The sequence below is a fragment of the Oncorhynchus clarkii genome, chromosome 5 (assembly GCF_045791955.1).
Source record: "Oncorhynchus clarkii lewisi isolate Uvic-CL-2024 chromosome 5, UVic_Ocla_1.0, whole genome shotgun sequence".
Classification (NCBI taxonomy): Eukaryota; Metazoa; Chordata; class Actinopteri; order Salmoniformes; family Salmonidae; genus Oncorhynchus; species Oncorhynchus clarkii.
The window spans coordinates 97,967,340-97,992,020 of record NC_092151.1 but is presented as its reverse complement, the minus strand read 5'-3'; the positions used below and the strand labels follow the sequence as shown (position 1 = coordinate 97,992,020).

Genomic DNA, 24,681 nt, shown 5'->3' with positions numbered 1-24,681 from the left:
TTCAGCTTGGCCCCTAAAACCCTCATTAACTTTTACAGATGCACCATTGAGAGCATCCTGTCGGGCTGTATCACCACCTGGTACGACAACTGCACCGCCCTCAACCGCAGGGCTCTCCTGAGGGTGGTGCAGTCTGCCCAACACATCACTTGAGGCACACTGCCTACCCTCCAGGACAAACAGCACCCAATGTCACAGGAAGGCCAAAAAGATCATCAAGGACAACAACCACCTGAGCCACGGCCTGTTCACCCCATGGCCATCCAGAAGGTGAGGTCAGTACAGGTGCATCAAAGCTGGGACCGAGACACTGAAAAACAGCTTCTATCTCAAGGCCATCAGACTGTTAAATAGCCATCACTAGCCGGCCTCCACCCAGTACCCTGCCCTGAACTTAGTCACTGTCACTAGCCGGCTACAACCCGGTTACTCAACCCTGCACCTTTGACATGGAATCACTGGGCACTTTAAAGATGTTTACATAAAATTTGTAAAACAGTATATGTATATACTGCATTATAGTCAATGCCACCGACATTGCTCATCCTGATATTTATACATTTCTTAATTATTTTACTTTGAGGTGTGTATTGTTGTGACTTGTTAGATATTACTGCACTGTTGGAGCTAGGAACAAGCATTTAGTTAGATACTACTGCACTGTTGGAGCTAGGAACAAGCATTTAGTTAGATACTACTGCACTTTTGGAGCTAGGAACAAGCATTTAGTTAGATACTACTGCACTGTTGGAGCTAGGAACAAGCATTTAGTTAGATACTACTGCACTGTTGGAGCTAGGAACAAGCATTTAGTTAGATACTACTGCACTGTTGGAGCTAGGAACAAGCATTTAGTTAGATACTACTGCACTTTTGGAGCTAGGAACAAGCATTTAGTTAGATACTACTGCACTTTTGGAGCTAGGAACACAAGCATTTAGTTAGATACTACTGCACTGTTGGAGATGGGAACACAAGCATTTAGATAGATATTACTGCACTGCTGGAGCTAGGAACACAAGCGTTTCGCTACACATACAATAACATCTGCTAAATATGTGTATGTGACAAAATGTAAGGTAGCGGTTATCTTTTTAGTAGCAGATATCCTATAAGGTCGCAGTAATCCTATAAGGAAGCAGGTATCCTATGAGGTAGGATGTATCCTACAAGGTAGCAGGTATCTCTGTAGTAACAGGTTTCCTAAAAGGTAGCAGGAATCCCTTTAGTAGTAGGTATCATACATTTAGTAGCAGGTATCGTAGAAGGTTATCCTACAAAGTAGGAGGTATCGTTGCAGTAGCATGTATCCTGGGCGATATTTACCGTGTGACGATAGAAAAACATCTATCGCTTCATATTATGCCCTATAATTTATTTAGTTGTGTAGCAAACCACATTCTTTACGGCAATATTGTGTAGAAGGAAATTTGCAACAAACGTGGAGGAGAGTGAATGTGACACAGAGCACGAAGCTCATACCTAAAAGAGGAGCTACTTCGGTCGCATGGACGTGGTTTGGGAATGAAACTTCTGACACGGACCAGAAAAAAAGTCCTCTGCAAAATAGGCAGCAGGCCGGTCCTGAGGCTCAAACACCACTAACCTCTTACCACCTTCGTCAAGAATCATGTGAAACAGTACAGGGAGAGTCTACGGATGAGACCCAAAACAGTAAAGTCCAGTGCTCAAAACAAATCCGACTCAGATGTTGCAAGAGAGGTTTAATCGCGGCACACCATATGCCAAAGAATCACGAAGATGGAAGGAGATAACAGCTGCTGTTACAACTTACATCTGCAAAGACATGGCCCCAATTTACATGCTCGAGAAACGGGGGCTTCGTGAGTTGGTGCTAACACTTGACCCAAGGTGCCAAATGCAAAATCATGTGACATGTATTAACGCCAAAATAACATGCAACACAGCCAAGTCCCCAAAAACATACATATACACACACACACAGTTGAAGTTGGAAGTTTACATACACCTTTGCCAAATACATTTAAACTCAATTTTTCACAATTCCTGACATTTAATCAGAGTAAAAATTCCCTGTCTTAGGTCAGTTAGGAACAACACTTTATTTTAAGAATGTGAAATGTCAGAAAAACAATAGAGAGAATGATTTATTTCAGCTGTTGTTTCTTTCATCACATTCCCAGTGGGTCAGAAGTTTACATACACTCAATTAGTATTTGGTAGCATTGCCTTTAAAATTGTTTAACTTGGGTCAAACGTGTCGGGTAGCAGTCCACAAGATTCCCACAGTAAGTTGGGTGAATTTTGGCCCATTCCTCCTGACAGAGCTGGTGTAACTGAGTCAGGTTTGTAGGCCTCCTTGCTCGCACACGCTTTTTCAGTTCTGCCCACAAATGTTCTATAGGATTGAGGTCGGGGCTTTGTGATGGCTACTCCAATACCTTGACTTTGTTGTCCTTAAGCCATTTTGCCACAACTTTGGAAGTATGCTTGGGGTGACTGTACATTTGGAAGACCCATTTGAAACTAAGCTTTAACTTCCTGACCGATGTCTTGAGATGTTGCTTCAATATATCCACATAATTGTCCTTCCTCATGATGCCATCTATTTTGTGAAGTGCACCAGTCCCTGCTGCAGCAAAGCACCCACACAACATGATGCTGCCACCCCCGTGCTCTACGGTTGGGATGGTGTTCTTCAGCTTGCAAGCCTCCCCCTTATTCCTCTAAACATAACAACGGTCATTATGGCCAAACAGTTCTATTCAGACCAGAGGACATTTCTCCAAAAAGTACAATCTTTGTCCCCATGTGCAGTTGCAAACCATAGTCTGACTTTTTTATGGCAGTTTGGAGCAGTGGCTTTTTCCTTGTTGAGCGGCATTTCAGGTTATGTTGATATAGGACTCGTTTTACTGTGGATAATAGATACTTTTGTACTCGTTTCCTCCAGCATCTTCACAGGGTCCTTTGTTGTTGTTCTGGGATTGATTTGCACTTTTTGCACCAAAGTACGTTCATCTCTTGGATACAGAAGGCGTCTCCTTCCTGAGCGGTATGATGGCTGCGAGGTCCCATGGTGTTTATACTTGCGTACTATTGTTTGTGCAGGTGAATGTGGTACCTTCATGTGTTTGGAAATTGCTCCCAAGGATGAACCAGACTTGTGGAGGTCTACAATTTATTTTCTGAGGAGGTCTTGGCTGATTTATTTAGTTTTTCCCATGCTATCAAGCAAAGAGACCCAGAGTTTGATGGTAGGCGTTGAAATACATTCACAGGTACACCTCCAATTGACTCAAACTGTGTCAATTAGCCTATAAGAAGCTTCTAAAACCATGACAACATTTTCTGGAATTTTCCAAGCTGTTTAAAGGCAGTCAACTTAGTGTATGTAAACCTCTGAGCCACTGGAATTGTGATACAGTGAATTATAAGTGAAATAATATGTCTGTAAACAATTGTTGGAAAAATGACTTGTGTCATGCACAATGTAGATGTCCTAACCGACTTGCCAAAACTATAGTTTGTTAATTAAGGGCTTGTAAGTCAGCATGTCACGGTAAAGTCGACACTTGTTGTATTCGGCGCATGTGACAAATAAAGTTTGATTTCATTTCATTTGGCGATTTAAGTCCAAGAAGCAGCGACCCAACTTCTGTTCACCAGCATTTCAATGTCAACATACGTTCATTATTCACCAAATACGGAGTTTCGATTAGCAACTGTCGTCATTTGCTGCCGTCACGGCCGGTGTGTACTAACAAAAAATGTCTAAAAATGTTTACAGGTCCCTCATTTCTACCATGCACACGTCGGAATGCATTGGATGTGCCATTTTTCCGGGTATTTAACATTTTATTATACTTTTTTGTCAGTACACACCGGCCGTGACGGCAGCAAATGACAACAGTTGCTAATCGAAACCCCGTATTAGTAACGAACTTATGTTGACATTGAAATGCTGGTGAATATAAGTTGAATCGCTGCTTCCTGGACTTAAAGGAGAATCGCCATACCAAAGGCTCCTGTAAAGACATAACCTGGTTCAGGTGTAGTTACCCCACTTCGGTTCTTGAGAGCTAACGTCAGTAGCTAGCAAAACAAATGAGTTAGCTAGGGCTAAAGCTAGCTTGCTACATCATCCCGGACGTTGTCTGAAGTTAGTTATCCAGTCAGGTGTGAACTGGTGCTAGGCCAATGTAGATAGTTAGATATATAAATACATGATTAATTATACCGAGTACTGGACAAACATACCTTGTTAGCTCACTAGCTAATGTCCCTAGCAGTGTTAGCTTACTAACGAGCGACCTTTTAGTTAATCTCTCTTTTTTTTCCCGATTCGTGACTAATTTAATTAAAATGTTCAAACCGTGGTGGTTTTATGTTGTTTGGAATGAGAAGAAATTACTTACCAGGGCAGCTTTTTAACGAAATTGATCAGAGCCCAACACTTTTCTCTAGCAGTCGTCAGCCGCCATATTTCGTAGTTGAGTCAGTGCGCATGAGCAGCAGACCGAGTCCAAACAGTTGCAAAACCAAACTTTCTATTGTATAAATTCAGGTAAGTCCTTCCCGTTTCGCTCTGTTTGCTTCCGCTTAAGAAACGTTTTACTACAGCCCCAAAGGGTGTATTCATTACGCCGATTCCGTTTACTCCAAACGGAAAACGTTTTTCAACTAAAACGAGAGTTTCTGTTGGACAATTTGCTCTAGGTCCTTCCCCGTTTAATTCCTGTTTCTTCGTTTGGTTCTTAAACGGTAAACTGTTTCCTTTGCCAGACGTAATACACCGCAGTACTGTACCAAATAAGGTAGTATGAACATATGCACAAACTAATGATGTTAGGTTTGATACTGGAACGCCGAGGCATGTGTCGACATCGCTCCCCACTCATCCATGGACATCGAATTATGGGCGATATCAGGTCCGTCTGTTGTGGCCGCAATTTCGTCCAAAATGAGTCGTTCCAATTTGGGCTGTGTTTAGTCCGTCCGTTTTGGTTCAGCCTGACCGCGAGTTTGCTCTACTGTACTCAATTACAACATGTTATCCACGAAAATAATCATATATTGCATAGCCTATTTTGATTAAATTATGGAACTTCATGGAAATATACACAATAAAATATTAATACAATTTTGTTTTTCGACTAATTTAGCTTGTCAAGTTGTCATCTGTTCTGACATAAGGCACAATATGACTGAACATGGGTGCCTGTAAATGTATGGGTGCACAATTTAACAATTGAATTTATAACGATTTAAATTCTATATTTTAACCACCACTTTTTCGTCATCTTTATTTAACCAGGTAGGCCAGTTGAGAACAAGTTCTCATTTACAACTGCCACCTGGCCAAGATCAAGCAAAGTATCTTACTACATTTGCACACACAGTATATAGATTTTTCAATTTTGTTATTGACTGTATGTTTGTTTATTCCATGTGTAACTCTGTGTTGTTGTTTGTGTCACACACACAAACAACAACACAGAGTTACACATGGAATAAACAAATGTAACGGATGTGAAACGTCAGTGACGTCACTTGCTCTGAGACCTTGAAGTAGTAGTTCCCCTTGCTCTGCAAGGGCCGTGGCTTTTGTGGAGCGATGGGCAGTCGTCAGTTGTTGATGTGTGCAGAAGGTCCCTGGTTCGCGCCCGGGTATGGGCGAGGGGACGGTTTAAACTTGTACTGTTACACAAACATACAGTCAATAACAAAATAGAAAAATCTATATACTGTGTGTGCAAATGTAGTAAGATTAGGGAATAAATAGGCCATAGAGGCGACATAATTACAATTTAGAAATTAAACACTGGAGTGATAGATGTAGAGATACTGGGGTGCAAAGGAGAAGAAAAAAAATAACAATATGGGGATGTGGTAGTTGGAGATACTTAATGTGAGTCTGGAAGGAGAGTTTACAGTCTAACCAGACAACTAGGTATTTGTAGTTGTCCACATATTCTAAGTCAGAACCGTACAGAGTAGTGATGCTAGATGCTAACTTTTGAGCAAGCCATTTGCACCATTTGCTCCTCTCGCGTCCACACAGCAGCACAGCAATGACTTTCAAAAAGTTGAGGACTGTAAGTACACATTTTTGTCAGAATAATTTAATAATAATTTAATCTGTTTATTTTCTTTAACTTTTATTTAACTGGGCATATCAGTTAAGAACAAACTCTTATTTACAATGACAGCCTACCAAAAGGCCTCCTGCAGGGACGGGGCATGGGATTAAAAATAAAAACGTAATACAATATAAATATAAGACAAAACACACATCACAACAAGAGACACAACACAACACTACATAAAGAGAGACCTAAGATAACAACATAGCAAGGCAGCAACGCATGACAACACAGCATGGTAGCTGCATTGCTTGCTATTTGGGGTTTTAGGCTGGGTTTCTGCACAGCACTTTGAGATATCAGCTGATGTAAGAAGGGCTATATAAATACATTTGATTTTATCAACATAACAACATGGTAGCAGCACAAAACATGGTACAAACATTATTGGGCACAGACAACAGCACAAAAGGTAAGAAGGTAGAGACAACAATACATTACACAAAGCAGCCACAACTGCAGCCACAACTGTCAGAGTCCATGATTGAGTCTATGAAGAGATTGAGATAAAACTGTCCAGTTTGAGTATTTGTTGCAGCTCGTTCCAGTCGTTAACTGCAGCGAACTGAAAAGAGGAGTGACCCAGGGATGTGTGTGCATTGGGGACCTTTAACAGAATGTGACTGGCAGAATGGGTGTTGTATGTGGAGGATGAGGGCTGCAGTAGATATCTCAGATAGGGGGGAAGTGAGGCCTAAGAGGGTTTTAAAAATAAGCATCAACCATTGGGTCTTGTGACAGGAATACAGAGATGACCAGTTTACAGAGGAGTATAGAGTGCAGTGATGTGTCCTATATGGAGCATTGGTGGCAAATCTGATGGCCGAATGGTAAAGAACATCTAGCCTCTCGAGAGCACCCTTACCTGCCGATCTATAAATTATGTATCCGTAATCTAGCATGGGTAGGATGGTCATCTGAATCATCTGTTCAGGTCGCAAACTATTATTTTCTCTAAACTTTTCTCAAGAATGCAGAAGCTAGCTAGCTAACGTTACAACACAGATAGAAGTGGATAACTAAATATCTTTAGCTAGTTACAAGGCGGGAAAGCATAGGTCAACTCAACCAGCGATTTTCTCAGCTCCTGATTTTCCCGTCTCACTTTTTCTCGCCCTCCTGGTTTTGACCCTAGCCTGTCCGGACTCTGAGACTGCCTGCCTGACCACTCTGCCTGACCCTGAGCCTGCCTGCCGTCCTGTACCTCTGCCCCACTGCTCTGGATTATCGACCTCTGGCTGCCTTGACCTGTCGTTTACCTGCCCCTGTTGCTGTAATAAACGTTGTTACTTAAACACAGTCTGCACTTGTGTCTTACCTGAAACATTATACTCCCGGTCACGGCCGGTTATGACACAGGGATCGAACCCCAGGCTGTAGTGAAGGCGAAACACTGTGATGCGTCAATCGGAAGGCCCCTAAAGTTTTATATTTCATTCAAATCATTACAACTAAGATGGCGCCGACAGACCATGGCAGCTCCTAAGCAACTTTGCAGTCATTTGTTTTTTTGTGTGTTATTTCTTACATTATTAGCCCAGAACATTTGTTGTGTTATTACATACATCCAGAAATAACTTTTGGAAATCAGGAATATGACTTAACCAATTGGATCCTTTGTTCGTACCCCCCAAGGCAATTGAACTTATCCCAGAGGCTGCTCCAAGTCGCTGCCGGCGGAGTAGAGGTATTCGGAGTGGACTTCTAGTCCAACTCAGGAGGTGGTTACACCATCCACCGCTTCCGAGTATATTACTCGCTAATGTTCAGTCTCTGGACAATAAAGTATACGAGCTCAGGGCGAGGATCTCCTTCCAAAGAGACATCAGGGACTGTAACATACTCTGTTTCACGGAATCATGGCTCTCTCTGTATATACTGTCCCCGACCATACAGCCAGCTGGGTTATCAGTACATCGTGCAAACAGGAATAAAGAACTCTCTGGGAAGAAGAAGAAAGGCTCGGGTGTATGCTTCATGATTAACTACACATGGTGTGAATGTGATAACATACATAAACTCAAATCCTTTTGTTCACCAGACCTAGAATACCTCACAATCAAATGCAGACCGTATTACCTTCCAATAATTTTGGGGGGGGTTATTGTCACAGCCGTATATATTCCCCCTCAGGCCGATGCCATGACGGCCCTCAAGGAACTACACTGGGCTTTATGCAAACTGGAAACCACATAGCCTGAGGCCACATTTATTGTAGCTGGGGATTTTAACAAAGCAAATTTGAGGAAAACGCTACAGATGTTCAATCAGCACATTGACTGTAGTATTCTCTTAGGAAAAACACTAGATCCCTACTACTCGCCTTTTTTTAGAAATGTGTACATGGCCATCCCCACCGTCCTTTTGGTAAATCAGATCACGACTCCATTTTGCTCCTCCCTTCCTATAGGCAGAAACTCGAACAGGAAGTACCCGTGCTAAGGTCTATTCAATGCTGATCTGACCTAACGGAATCCATGCTTCAAGATTGTTTTGATCACATGGACTGGAATATGTTCCGGGTAGCCTCTGAGAATAACATTGACGCTTACACGGACACTGTGACTGAGTTCATCAAGAAGTGTATAGGGGATGTTGCTCCCACAGTGACTACAGTGGCAAGAAAAAGTATGTGAACCATTTGGAATTACATGGATTTCTGCCTTAAATTGGTCATAAAATTTGATCTGATCTTCATCTAAGTCACAACAATAGACCAACACAGTCTGCTTAAACTAATAAAAGACAAATAATTATAAGTTTTCATGTCTTTATTGAACAACCTGTGTAAACATTTGCAGTGCAGGTTGGAAAAAGTATCCTTTGGCAGCAATAACCTCAACCAAACATTTTCTGTAGTTGCGGATCAGACAGGCGCAATGGTCAGGAGGAATTTTGGACCATTCATCTTTACAAAACTGTTTCAGTTCAGCAATATTCTTAGAATGTCTGGTGTGAACCACTCTCGTGGTCATGCCACAGCATTTTATATCAGGTTGAGGTCAGGACTCAGACTGGGCCACTCCAGCCGGTGTATTTTCTTCTGTTGAAGCTATTCTGTTGTGGATTTACTAATGTGTTTTGGGTTGTTGTCCTGTCGCATCACCCAACTTCTGTTGGTGGACAGATAGCCTAACATTCTCCTGCAAAATGTCTTGATAAGCTTGGGAGATCATTTTTCCGTCAATGACAGCAAGCTATCCAGGCCCTGAGGCCTCCAAACCATGATGCTCCATCCACCATACTTTATTGTTGGGATGAGGTTTTGATGTTGGTGTGCTGTGCCTTTTTTCTCTCCACACATAGTGTTGTGTGTTCCTTCCAAACAACTAAAATGTAGATTAATCTGTCCACAGAATATTTTGCCAGAAGCGCTGTAGAACATTCAGGTGCTCTTTTGTGAACTTGAGAGTTTTTTATAGGGCAGGGCAGCTCTAACCAATATCTCCAATCTCGTATCATTGATTGGATTCCAGGTTCAAATGTAACGTTGAGACTGGTGTTTTGTGGGTACTATTTAATGAAGCTGCCAGTTGAGGACTTGTGAAGCATCTGTTTCTCAAACTAGACACTCTAATGTACTTGTCCTCTTGCTCAGTTGTGCATTGGGGCCTCCCACTCCTCTTTCTATTCTGGTTAGAGCTGTTTTTTTGCGCTGTCCTGTGAAGGGAGTAGTACACAGCGTTGTACCAGATCTTCAGTTTCTTGGCAATTTCTTGCATGGAATAGCCTTCATTTCTCAGAGCAAGAATAGACTGACGAGTTTCAGAAGAAAGTACTTTGTTTCTTGGCATTTTGAGCCTGTAACCGAACCCACAAATGCTGATGCTCCAGATACTCAACTAGTCTAAAGAAGGCCAGTTTTATTGCTTCTTTAATCAGAACAACAGTTTTCAGCTGTGCTAACATAATTGCAAAAGGGTTTTCTAATGATCAACTAGCCTTTTAAAATGATCAACTTGGATTAGCTAACACAACGTGCCATTGGAACATGTTGTGGACATATTCAGTCAATCATATTTCACAAATACCGGAGCATGTGAGTTCAAATAGACTTTTTATTACTTCATTACAAAATCCGAGCTGGTTCATGGATACAACTGCCTTCCAGTCTTGGCACACACGTTTTATACATTTGTCCTCCTTACGTCACACTCATAGTAACTCCTCTTAATGGCTCATCCACTCTGGCATTTAGCCACGTTATCATATTGCCTTCATATTAGGGCATGGAACCCGTAGAGCCACAGAAATAGACAGAAATAGACCTGCACTTGCCTTAAGCCAGCTTCATTCATGTAGAACCATAGTAACAGACCTTGGCACTTTACAGAAATAACCATACATGTCATCCTGCTAACTCCTCTGAAAGGGACTCCCCTGTTCTGGAAAAGACCCAATAGGTGTAACCATAGCAACAGTACATAGTTGGCCATAACACAGTTACAGGAATAACCAGTCATGTCCAACCCCCAGACAGGTGCATGTCTAATGGTGTCTAATGACCCAGAGCACATATAGGGTGCACTAGTCTTGCTGGTTCCTTCTGAAATAAATAATTGCAGCATATGTACTGAAACATTCACAACATATACAGGAGTGATGGTTGCTGATAATGGGCCTTTGTACGTCTATGTAGATATTCGGTAAAAAATCAGGGTTTTAGGTGACAGGCCAAATTTCTTCAGCCTCCTGAGGTTGAAGAGGCACTGTTGCACCTTCTTCACCACACTGTCTGTGTCGGTGGACCATTTCAGTGTGTCAGTGATGTGTATGCTGAGGAACTTCAAACTTTCCACCTTCACTGCTGTCCCATCGATGTGGATCATGGGTTGCTCCCTCTGCTGTTTCCTGATGTCCACGATCATCTCCTTTGTTTTGTTGACTTTAAGTGAGAGGTTATTTTCCTGACACCACCCTCCGAGAGCCCTCACCTCCTCCCTGTAGGCTGTCTCGTCGTTGTTGGTAATCAAGCCTACTACTGTTGTGTCGCCTGCAAACTTGATGATTGAGTTGGAGCCATGCATGGCCACGCAGTCATGGGTGAACAGGGAGTACAGGAGGTGGCTGAGCACGAACCCTTGTGGGGTCCCAGTGTTGAGGATCAGCGAAGTGAAGATGTTATTTCCTACTTTCACCACCTGGGGGTGGCCCGCGAGGAAGTCCAGGACCCAATTGCACAGGGCGGGGTTGAGACCGAGGGCCTCAAGCTTAATGATGAGATTGGAGGGTACTTTGGTGTTGAATGCTGAGCTATAGTCAATGAACAGCATTCTTACATAGACATTCCTCTTGTCCAGATGGGATAGGGCAGTGTGCAGTGTATTGGCGATTGCATCGTCTGTGAACCTATTGGGGCAGCCAGCAAATGGAAGTGGGTCTAGGGTGACAGGTAAGGTGGAGGTCTTGCTCACACCATATGATCCTTAACTAGCCTCTCAAAGCACTTCATGATGACAGAAGTGAGTGCTTCAGGGAGATAGTCATTTAGTTCAGTTAGCTTTGCATTCTTGGGTACAGGAACAATGGTGGCCATCTTGACGAGGCTAGGGATGCCGTCTGGACCGTTAGCCCTGCGAGGGTTAACATGTTTAAATGTCTTACTCACGTCGGCCACGAAGAAGGAGAGTAAACTACAATGTTGTTGATCCATCCTCAGTTTTCTCCTATCACAACCATTAAACTATGTAACTGTTTTAAAGTCACCATTGGCCTCATGGTGAAATGAGTGGTTTCCTTCTTCTCAAATAACTGAATTAGCAAGGCCACCTGTATCTTTGTAGTGACTGGGTGTATTGATACACCATCATTGATACACCAAAATTCAGTGGCTGTTTTTGATTTATTTTACCCATCTACCAATAGCTGCCCTTCTTTGTGAGGCATTGGGAAACATCCCTGATCTTTTTTTACTATTAAACTTGTTTAGCCTTGCCATTACAAAGGGGTTGAACACTTATTGACTCAGGGCATTTCAAGTTGAAATCGTAAATTATTTAGTAAACATTTCTAAAAACATAATTCCACATTGACATTATGGGGTATTGTGTTTAGGTCAGTGACACACAATCTAAATGGAACCCATTTTAAATGCAAGCTGTAACACAACAAAATGTGTAAAGAGTCGAGTGGTGTGAATACTTTCTGAAAGCACTGTATACAGGATGAGGTTTCTTTGTCATGGTAACATACAAGATATGTAAGGTAGCAGAGGACAAATAAGGAAACACTGAGATAGATAGACTTAAGCGAAATGTAGAGATACTGTACATATGTATGACATATTAACTAATACATATGTGACCGACCGGCTCCATTCGGTCTTATGTAGCAACATTTTAAATGGTGTTTTTTGCATTAGATAAAAGTAGAGACTAGAAAATGGTATATCATACACTACAGTTGAGGAACAATGGGAAAGTAATTCCGCTTTGAAAGTTGATAAACTTGTAACCCCACTTTTGAGAGACTGGCCTTTGAATGTTTTGGTACACCCACTAGAGAGCTCTTCTTTGTCTACACCAATTCAACATCGTTTACACCTTCTTAAGCCTGAGCCCCACCCATCTCTTTAAGGATTCACATGTGAGGCCATGTGCTAAACAGAGTGAGTAAGGTAGTGTACTAAACAACCAAATATTTCAAGACTAAAGGATAGTTTATACTACATCTATTGATGTCACGACTTCCGCCGAAGTCGGTCCCTCTCTTTGTTCGGGCGGTGTTCGGCGGTCGACGTCACCAGTCTTCTAGCCATCGCCGCTCCACCTTTCATTTTCCATTTGTTTTGTCTTGTTTTCCTGCACACCTGGTTTACATCTCCTCATAATTACTCTGTGTATTTAGCCCTCTGTTCCCTCCATGTCTGTGTGGGTACACATGTCTGTGTGGGGTATTGTTTATTGTCGAGGTTGGCACGCTTCTGGCTGGTTAGCGCCAGGTTTTATGTATACCTATGTTTTGTGGCAGCCAGTACTTTGTACTTTGTTTGTGGTACTTTGTGCTGCCTTACTTGTTTTGGGCGTTTGGTGTTGGTGACGCTGTTGAGTTCTGGTCTTACTATTTGCCTCAGTAAAGTGCTTCGTATTCCCTCATCTCTGCTCTCCTGCACCTGACTTCCATGCACCAGCTACACCCACCGTTGACAATTGAAATGTCTGTATTCAGTTGTCGCAGTGACATCATAAACATTCTGTTGTCGTCCGACATCAAACTTGTCGTTGTAGTTAAGAAAAAGTATGAACACAAAAACTACAGCCTGCATGACATCAGCAGCCTGGTGGTCCAACATAGCCTACCTGGTGTATTTTAACACCAATAAACCCATCCATTTAAAAATGAATTTAGTATACTGTATGTCAATCTATAAACCAGGCAACTAAAAGCAACTTTCTAAACAATGTTTTGGTTCGTTTCTAGCTTGTTAACTAGCTAGCTAACGTTAAGTTAGCTGGCTAGCCGGTTCAAATGATGACCATATCATATAACTGACAACTTAAATGTAGCTAATTTGTATTCATTATTACAGGAAAATAAACCCATTATTTTCAAGTTAATGGCAAGCTAATTACAAAAAATAGCTTACAGTTGTGTGTGACAACTTGGATAACGTTAAATGACTAACTTGACTTTGGTGCAGGTCATGTTGTTCTTCACATTACCGTCTCTGGTAAACACAAACTAAATCAAATTAAATAAAAGTTGATTTGTCACATGCACAGGATACAGAAGGTGTAAACTGTACAGTGAAATGGTTACTTGCATAGTGGATAGCGCCATTTTTATGGAATGGTCTGCCTATCCATGTGAGAGACGCAGACTCGGTCTCAACCTTTAAGTCTTTATTGAAGACTTCAGTAGGTCCTATGATTGAGTGTAGTCTGGCCCAGGAGTGTGAAAGTGAATGGAAAGGCACTGGAGCAACGATCCGCCCTTGCTGTCTCTGCCTGGCCGGTTTCCCTCTCTCCACTGGGATTCTCTGCCTCTAACCCTATTACGGGGGCTGAGTCACTGGCTTACTGGTGCTCTTCCATGCCATCCCTAGGAGGGGTGCGTCACTTGAGTGGGTTGAGTCAATGACGTGATCTTCCTGTCCGAGTTGGCGCCCCCCCCTCAGTTTCGTGCCATGGGGGAGATCTTCGTGGGCTATACTCGGCCTTCCTACTCACCAACTCAGGATGGTACGTTGGTGGTTTGAAGATATCCCTCTAGTGGTGTGGGGGCTTTGGCAAAGTGGGTGGGGTAATATCCTGCATGTTTGGCCCCGTCCGGGGGTATCATCGGACAGGGCCACAGTGTCTCCTGACCCCGCCTGACTCAGCCTCCAGTATTTATGCTGCAATAGTGTATGCGTCGGGGGGCTAGGGTCAGTTTGTTATATCTGGAGTATTTATCGGTGTCCTGTGTGAATTTAAGTGTGTGAATTTAAGTATTCTCTCTCTGATTCTCTCTCTTTCTCTCGGAGGACCTGAGCCGTAGGACCATGCCTCAGGACTACGTGGCTTGATGACTCCTTGGTGTCCCCAGTCCACCTGGTAGTGCTGCTGCTCCAGTTTCAACTGTTCTGCCTGTGGCTATGGAACCCTGACCTTTTCGCCGGATGTGCTACCTTGTCCCAGACCTGCTGTTTTTAACTCTCTAGAGACAGCAGGTGCAGTAGAGATACTCTGAATGATCGGCTATGAAAAGCCAACTGACATCTACTCCTGAGGTGCTGACCTGTTGCACCCTCGACAACCAGTGTGATTATTATTATCTGACCCTGCAGGTCATCTATGAACATTTGGCCATGTTCTGTTATAATCTCCACCCGGCCATGTTCTGTTATAATCTCCACCCGGCCATGTTCTGTTATAATCTCCAGAATCTCCACCCGGCCATGTTCTGTTATAATCTCCACCCGGCCATGTTCTGCTATAATCTCCACCCGGCACAGCCAGAAGAGGACTGGCCACCCCCCTCAGAGCCTGGTTCCTCTCTAGGTTTCTTCCTAGGTTCTGGCCTTTCTATGGGAGTTTTTCCTAGCCCCGTGCTTCTACACCTGCATTGCTTGCTGTTTGAGGTTTTAGGCTGGATTTCTGCACAGCACTTTGTGACATCAGCTGATGTAAGAAGGGCTTTGTAAATACATTTATTGATTGATTGATTTTGTTTAAACATTAGCAAATGGCTCTGAGATAGGAATAATATAATGTTAATACTACATAGATCATACACGTAACAAAAGCTAGCGAGCCTGCTAGCTAGATAACAGTATGCTTTAACTTGCAATGAAATTACTTCCTGACAAAATCAAAACAAATACAGTACCAGTTGGACACACCTACTCATGCAAGGGTTTTTCTTTATTTTGACTATTTTCACCATTGTAGAATAATAGTGAAGACATCAAAACTATGAAATAACACATATGGAATAATGTAGTCACCAAAAACGTTTTTAGGGCCTTCCTCTGACATAGGGTCCTGGATGCCCCAATGATGTACTGGGCATCCCTCTGTAGTGCCTTACAGTGCCTTACAGTTGGATGCAGAGCATACCAGGCGGTGATGCAACAGGTCAGGATGTTCTTGATGGTGCTGCTGTAGAACTTTTTGAGGACGATCATCTTCCTTGTCTTAATGATGGTGTTGGAGTCGTGCTTGGCCACGCAGTCGTGGGTGAACAGGGAGTACAGGAGGAGACTAAGCACACACCACTGAGGGGCCCCAGAGCTTTGAGGGCACTATGGTGTTGAACGCTGAGCTGTGGTCAATGAACAGCATTCTCACATAGGTGTTCCTTTTTCCAGTTGGGCAGTGTGGAGTGTGAATGAGATTGCGTCATCTGTGGATCTGCTGGGGCAGTATGTGAATTGGACTGGGTCCAGGGTTTCTGGGATAATGGTGTTGATATGAGCCATGACCAGTCTTTCAAAGCACTTCATGGTAACTGACACTTGCCAGTTGGTCTGCGTATGCTCTGAGTACACGTCCTGGTAATTCGTCTGGCACCGCGGCCTTGTGAATGTTGACGTGTTTAAAGGTCTTGCTCACATCGGCTATGGAGAGTGTGATCACACAGTCGACCAGAACAGCTGGTGCTCTCATGCATGCTTCAGTGTTGCTTGCCTCGAAGTGAGCATCAAAGGCATTTCGCCCGTCTGGTAGTCTCGCGTCACTGGGCAGCTCGCGGATGCATCTCCCTTTGTAGTCTGTAATAGTTTGCAAGCCCTGCTACATCTGACTAGCATCAGAGCCGGTGTAGTAGGATTCAATCTTAGTCCTGTATTGATGCTTTGCCTGTTTGATGTTTCGTCTGAGGGCATAAGAGGATTTCGTGTCCCGCTCCTTGAAAGCAGCAGCTCTAGCCTTTAGCTCCGTGCGGATGTTGCCTGTGATCCATGGCTTCTGGTTGGGATATGTACGTACAGTCACTGTGGGTACGTCGTCGTCTATGTACTTATTGATGTAGCTGGTGACTGAGGTGGTATACTCCTAAATACCATTCGATGAATCCTGGAACATATTCCAGTCTGTCTAGCAAAACAGACCTGTAGCATAGCATCCACGTCATCTGACCAATTCCGTATTGAGCGAGTCATTGGTACTTCATTCTTTAGTTTTTGCTTGTAAGCGGGAATCAGGAGGATAGAATTATGGTCAGATTTTCCAAATGGAGAGTGAGGGAGAGCTTTGTACATGTCTCTGTGTGAAAGGTGGTCTAGGTTTTTGACATGCTGGTAGAAATGAGGGAAAACAGATTTCAGTTTGCCTGCATTAAAGTCCCCAGCCACTAGTGCCGCTTCTGGATGACCTTTTTCTTGTTTGCTTATGGTCTTATTCCACTCATTGAGTGCGGTCTTAGTGCCAGCGTCGGCTTGTGAAGGTAAATGGACGGCTACAAAAAACATAGATGAAAACTCTCTTGGTAGATAGTGTGTTCTACAGCTTATCATTAGGTACTCTACCTCAGGTGAGCAATACCTTGAGACTTCTTTAATATTAGACATCACGCACCAGCTGTTATTGACAAATAGACACACACCCCACCCCTCGTCTTACCGGACGTAGCTGTTGTATCCTGCTGATGCACGGAAAACAGCCCTGCTCCCACTCAGCCCAGTCCAAGCTCTTTTCTGTCCTGGTACCCCAATGGTGGAACCAGCTTCCCCCTGAAGCTAGGACAACCGCGTCCCTGCCCATCTTCTAAAACCCTACCTCTTCAAACAGTATCTGAGTGGCTCTCCCATAGACACCAATGCAATAGCTGCTGTGTCTGGTCTAGTTAGGTAATTTAACCAGAAAAAAACAGTGACCCCTAACCTCTGACCCCTCACCCTGCCCTAAACCCTCTCCTGAGCAATGTCAACTGCCTCATGAAATAGCCAAATACACTAATTTAAAGGGGTGTACACATAATTTTTGTATAGATGGTGTATAATGATCTGGCTTCATCACATTCAGGTTAAGATATTAGGATCTGTATTATAGACTAGTACAAGTAAATTATCAATTTCAATGTAAGGGTTTTGTGATGTAAACTTCTAAATTAATAGTATATATACATACAGAAGTGCTCAAATTTGTTAGTACCCCTCCACAAAAAAATGAAGAATGCACAGTTTTCTCTGAAATAACTGAAACTGACCAAAGTAATTGGCATCCACCATTGTTTATTCCATATTTAATACAAATCAGACTTTGCTTTAGATTTTTTTGTTCAACATAAAATTGTAAATGGCATGGACAAAAATGATGGAACCCATAACCTATAATTTTGTTGCACAACCTTTTAGAGGCAATCACTGCAATCAAACGTTTTCTGTAGCTCTCAATGAGACTTCTGCACCTGTTAACAGGTAGTTTGGCCCACACTTCCTGAGCAAACTGCTCCAGCTGTCTCAGGTTTGATGGGTGCCTTCTCCAGACTGCAAGTTTCAGCTCTTTCCATAGATGTTCGATAGGATTCAGATCAGGACTCATGAAGGCCACTTCAGAATAGTCCAATGTTTTGATCTTATCCATTCTTGGGTGCTTTTAACTGTGTGTTTTGGGTCATTATCCTGTTGAAGGTGTTGGGGAATAATCAGAATTAGTTGGTAACATAGGTAAGATGTTTTAGGGTTGTTTTTGGGTTGTGCCGTGGCGGAGGTCTTTGTGGGCTATACTCAGCCTTGTCTCAGGATGGTAAGTTGGTGGTTGAAGACATCCCTCTAGTGGTGTGGGGGCTGTGCTTTGGCAAAGTGGGTGGGGTTATATCCTTCCTGTTTGGCCCTGTCCGGGGGTGTCCTCGGATGGGGCCACAGTGTCTCCTGACCCATCCTGTCTCAGCCTCCAGTATTTATGCTGCAGTAGTTTATGTGTCGGGGGGCTAGGGTCAGTTTGTCATATCTGGAGTACTTCTCCTGTCCTATTCGGTGTCCTGTGTGAATCTAAGTGTGCGTTCTCTAATTCTCTCCTTCTCTCTTTCTTTCTCTCTCTCGGAGGACCTGAGCCCTAGGACCATGCCCCAGGACTACCTGACATGATGACTCGTTGCTGTCCCCAGTCCACCTGGCTGTGCTGCTGCTCCAGTTTCAACTGTTCTGCCTTATTATTATTCGACCATGCTGGTCATTTATGAACATTTGAACATCTTGGCCATGTTCTGTTATAATCTCCACCCGGCACAGCCAGAAGAGGACTGGCCATCCCACATATGCTCTCTCTAATTCTCTCTTTCTTTCTCTCTCTCGGAGGACCTGAGCCCTAGGACCATGCCCCAGGAATACCTGACATGATGACTCCTTGCTGTCCCCAGTCCACCTGACTGTGCTGCTGCTCCAGTTTCAACTGTTCTGCCTTATTATTATTCGACCATGCTGGTCATTTATGAACATTTGAACATCTTGGCCATGTTCTGTTATAATCTCCACCCGGCACAGCCAGAAGAGGACTGGCCACCCCACATAGCCTGGTTCCTCTCTAGGTTTCTTCCTAGGTTTTGGCCTTTCTAGGGAGTTTTTCCTAGCCACCGTGCTTCTACACCTGCATTGCTTACTGTTTGGGGTTTTAGGCTGGGTTTCTGTACAGCACTTTGAGATATCAGCTGATGTACGAAGGGCTATATAAATCAATTTGATTTGAAAATTTGATTTATATTCATCATATGTTTGTAAGTTACTTCTCATCAGAATGTTTATTTTTGTTTAATACTGTGGCGGGGTTGCAGTCATCTGTTCTCTGTCAAGACTAAGATTTGGGCCGGAGAGAGGGGAGAGGTCAAGCGTGTATCTCTTGGCACCACAATGTCTGTGTGCCAGTCAATGTGTCTCTGTGATCTTGTCAAGATAGGGTGGATTTGATATATGCCTGTTGATATGAGGATTTGTTTAGGTTCTGAGTTTGAGAAAATAACATAGTTTAGGAGACAAAGCTGAACGATAAATTATGGCCAATGCTGTCTGGCTATGTGTGTCTTTGCTATAAAGGATCTCAGTTGCAATGTGTAAGGGACTCTCAGAGAATTAATTTATAGACACTGAATTGATCTGAGAGTCATAGGGTTGTGATGGAGCTCATATAATTAAAGATGGACTTTGTGATAAACTCTGACTTGTGTGTGGTTTGCTCTCATGATTTGGTAAATACAGGACTTTTCCACGACAAAGGACCCATGACCTGCGACTGAGACAGATCTTTCTGACACTAGGCAGCATGTTTTGCTCCAGAATGCCTTGATAGTCTTGAGATTTCATTGTGCTCTGCACAGATTTAAGGCACCCTGTGCCAGGTGCAGAACCAAAACATAACCCAGCCCCCTCCATGTTTCACTGCAGGAGTGGTGTTCTTTCCTTTGAAAACATCATTTTTTCATCTGTGAACATATAGCTGATGTGAATTGCCAAAAAGCTCCAGTTTTGGCTCATCTGTCCACAGGACATTCTCCCAGAAGGGTTGTGGCTTGTCAATATGTAGTCTGTCTTTTTATGTTTTTCTTTCAAAAGTGGAGTTCTGATGTGTCTTCTTCCATGGAGCCCATTTTAGCTCAAAAAGCGACAGATGGTGCCATCAGAAACTGACGTACCTTCACCTTGGAGTTCAGCTTGTATCTCTTTGGCAGTTATCCATTGATCTTTTTCTACCTTTCGCACTATCCTTCTGTTCAATCTGGGGTCGATGTTCCTCTTGCGGCCGCGCCAAGGGAGGTTGGCTACAGTTCCATGGAACTTAAACTTCTTAATATTTTCAACTGTTGTCACAGGAACATCAAGCTGCTTGGAAGTGGTCTTGTAGCCTTTACCACGCTTGTCTATAATTGTCTTTCTGATCTCCTCAGACAAATCTCTCCTCAGCTTTCTCTGGTCCATGTTCAGTGTGGTGTACACAATGATACCAAACAGCACAGTGACTACTTTTCCCCCATTTAAATAGGCTGAATGACTGATTACAAGATTGGAGATGTGTGATACTAATTAAATAAACTAATTAGTTTGAAATATCACTGATCCAATTATTTATTATATTTTATATATATACCAACAATTGTGTACAGGCCATTTTAGAATCTCTTTAAGCAATAATTAATCTCTTTTTACAGCTTCTTTGCATTATTCTATGACATACCAAAGGCATACATTATAAAATAGTTTTTAATTTCATCACTTTTCAGGAGGAATGAAGCATTATTTCAATGAGATGTAAGGGTACCAACACATTTGAGCATGTCTGTATATTATATGATACTAGGAGGAGAATTTAAAATCACATAATGTTGTTTGGCCAAACGCTTACAACTAATGCTGCTATTTATACAAGTAGATTTACAATGCAGGTGAATAGCTATTTATACGATATATATTTACTATGCTACAATGCTGCTGAATAGCTGTTTATACAAACAAATTTACTATGCTACAATTCTGGCAAATAACTGTTTATACTAGAGGTCGACCGATTATGATTTTTCAACACCAATACCGATACCGATTATTGGAGGACAAAAAAGACCGATACCGATTAATCGGCCGATTTTAAAAATGTATTTGTAATAATGACAATTACAACAATACTGAATGAGAAGATAGTAAAAGTGCAATATGTGCCATGTAAGAAAGCTAACGTTAAAGTTCCTTGCTCAGAACATGAGAACATATGAAAGCTGGTGGTTCCTTTTAACATGAGTCTTCAATATTCCCAGGTAAGAAGTTTTAGGTTGTAGTTAATTATAGGAATTATAGGACTATTTCTCTCTATACCATTTGTATTTCATATACCTTTGACTATTGGATGTTCTTATAGGCCCTTTATTATTGCCAGTGTAACAGTATAGCTTCCGTACCTATCCTCACTCCTACCTGGGCTCGAACTAGGAACACAACGACAACAGCCACCCTCGAAGCAGCGGTACCCATGCAGAGCAAGGGGAACAACTACTCCAAGTCTCAGAGCGAGTGACGTTTGAAACGCTATTAGCGCGCACCCCGCTAACTAGCTAGCCATTCCACATCACATCATTGCACCAGCCTCATCTTGGGAGTTGATAGGCTTGAAGTCATAAACAGCAGAGCTGCTGGCAAAACACACAAAAGTGCTGTTTGAATGAATGCTTATGAGCCTGCTGGTGCCTACCATCGCTCAGTCAGACTGCTCTATCAAATCATAGACTTCATTATAATATAATAACACACAGAAATATGAGCCTTAGGTCATTAATATGGTCAAATCCAGAAACTATCATCTCGAAAACAAGACGTTTATTCTTTCAGTGAAATACGGATGCGTTCCGTATTTATCTAACGGGTGGCATCCATCAGTCTAAATACTCCTGTTACATTGCACAACCTTCAATGTTATGTCATAATTATGTACAATTCTGGCAAATCAGTTCGCAATGAGCCAGGCAGCCCAAACTGTTGCATATACCCTGACTCTGCGTGCAATGAACGCAAGAGAAATGACTATTTCACCTGGTTAATATTGCCTGCTAACCTGGATTTCTTTTAGCTAAATATGCAGGTTTAAAAATATATACTTCTGTGTATTGATTTTAAGAAAGGCATTGCTGTTTATGGTTAGGTACACTTTGGAGCAACTACAGTCCTTTTTCGCAAATGCGCACTAGTGATTATGATTCATTAAGTTTAATGCTAGCTAGCAACTTACCTTGGCTTCTTACTGCATTTGCGTAACAGGTGGGCTCCTTGTGAGGCAGGTGGTTAGAGCTTTGGACTAGTTAACCGTAAGGTTGCAAGATTGAATCCCTGAGCTGACAAGGTAAAAATCTGTTGTTCTGCCCCTGAACAAGGCAGTTAACCCACTGTTCCTAGGCCGTCATTGAAAATAAGAATGTGTTCTTAACTGACTTGCCTAGTTAAATAAAGGTGTAAAATAAATTTTAAAAATCGTCCAAATCAGCGTCCAAACATACCGATTTCCGATTGTTATGAAAACTTGAAATCGGCCCTAATTAATCGGCCATTCCGATTCATCGGTTGACCTCTAGTTTATACAAACAGATTTACAATGCTACAATTCTGTTGAATAGCTGTTTATACAAACAGATTTACTATGCTACAATGCTGGCTCAAGTGATCTCAAATGTTATTTTTTGAACAGTGCACTTTAGCAGACATGGTCAGATACCAACTCGACAGTCCTCTTCTCTTTGTGTTCATAGCCACATGGTGGTCAATAAATCCCTTTCCTGCAGTGAAATTACCTAGTGGCCTTATGGGTGGAATGTTATTTTTTTTTTTTCTAATTTCAAATGAAGAAACGTTTTTTTCTATGTAAACAGTTTTTTTTTTCAGTCTTCTGTGATGTATATAAAGTGTAATATTGGGATGCAAACTCAATTGAACACACTTCAATTCTATATCTGACATGGTACAGGCGTCTTCTTTTTTTAAGCCCATAATCATGTGTGTGCGGTGTATACTTTCGTTTCAAAGTAGTTTTGTTTAAGATTACCAAGAAACACTCTGTTAGCCCACTTCAGTAATAAGGTTAATGACTGTATAATACAGAGTTCATTAACCCTAAAAACACTGCTATTATTAACCTTATAGGACACAGCTATCTAGGGTTAACCTTAATGCAGGGTTTATTAAACACAAAGAACACCATCACTTCTATTGTTCTCTGCTTGTAAACAAGCAACTTCTTGTCTGGAGAATGTTTCCTAATATGTTTCCAGTATTCAGACCCCTTGACTTTTTCCACATTTTGTTACGTTACAGCCTTATTCTAAAATGTATTAAATAAAAATACACAAAATACACCATAATGACAAAGGAAAAAAAGGTTTTTAGACATTTTGGCAAATGTATTAAAACAGAAATACCTTATTTACATAAGTATTCAGACCCTTTGCTATGAGACTCGAAATTGAGCTCAGGTGCATCCTGTTTCCATGGATAATCTTTGAGGTATTTCTACAACTTGATTGTAGTCCATCTGTGGTAAATTAAATTGATTGGACAGTATTAGGAAAGGCACACACCTATCTATATAAGGTCCCACAGTTGACAATGCATGTCATAGCAAAAACCAAGCGATGAGGTCGAATGAATTGTCCGTAGTGCTCCGAGACAGGATTGTGTCCAGGGTACAGATCTGGGGAAGGGTACCAAAATATACCTGCAGCATTGAAAATCGCCAAGAACACATTGACCTCCATCATTCTTAAATGAAAGAAGTTTGGAACCACCAAGACTCTTCCTAGAGCTGGCCGACCGTCCAAACTGAGCAGTCTGGGGAGAAGGGCCTTGGTCAGGGAGGTGACCAAGAACCTGATGGTCACTCTGACAGAGCTCCAGTTTCTCTTCTCAATACTGCCCCTGCTGCCATAAGAAGTTAAGGGTCTGAATACTTATACAAATGTGATAGTTTTTGACATTTTTAATACATTTGGAAAAATTTCTGTAAACCTGATTTACTTTATAATTATGGGGTATTGCGTGTAGATTGAGTAAAAAAAACATATATATTTTAGTATAAGGCTGTAACGTAACAAAATGTGCAAAAAGTAAATGGGTCTGAATACTTTCCAAATGTACTGTATGTCAGTAAGGATACAGTATCTGAGTACCATCTGAAATAATGTATACAACTAGTTTCCTTTGCTTTCAATGCTGTCACTTTATTGAGGGGTGTATTGGCCCTAAACCTAACCCTGAATATACAATCTAATGTGATTCAACAGAACAGGACATTGGAGACACCACTGAAATACAGCAACACTATACCTTACTGTTACACATCACAATAAAAGTCACATTCAAACAGATAGACACAGACAGTACAGTACTTTAGTTTACAGGACATTCAACAACATGTCCACATCTCATCTGACTCTGGGCTTTAGATCATTAGGGGCTAGTTCCCCGGACACAGATTACGCCTCGTCCTGGACTAAAAAGCATGCTCAATGGAGAATCAGGACCAGGCTTAATCTGTGTCCAGTAAACCGGCCCCCAATGATCATGTTTACAGCTCCTTGTTCTCACTCACATGAAAAAAATACTATAGTATACTATGGTATAAATATTGTAGTATTCAATGTAGTGTTTAGTATACGTATGTATGTGCTG

At 42.1% G+C, this 24,681-nt stretch overlaps 1 protein-coding gene across 8 annotated transcripts in view; it reads right to left on the bottom strand.

Moving 5' to 3' along the window:
* The window catches only part of LOC139409604 (Scm polycomb group protein like 2), a 42,930-nt gene extending 38,354 nt beyond the window's left edge, over positions 1-4,576 (bottom strand). For 2 of the 8 annotated variants that reach the window (XM_071155018.1, XM_071155021.1), the window contains exon 1: positions 4,401-4,473. The gene's annotated coding sequence lies outside the window, so the exon portion shown is untranslated. Of the gene's footprint in view, positions 1-4,400 lie in introns of all 8 variants that reach the window. The other 6 variants (XM_071155025.1, XM_071155023.1, XM_071155024.1 and 3 more) reach the window with 6 other exon arrangements.
* Between the last annotated feature and the right edge of the window lie 20,105 nt (positions 4,577-24,681).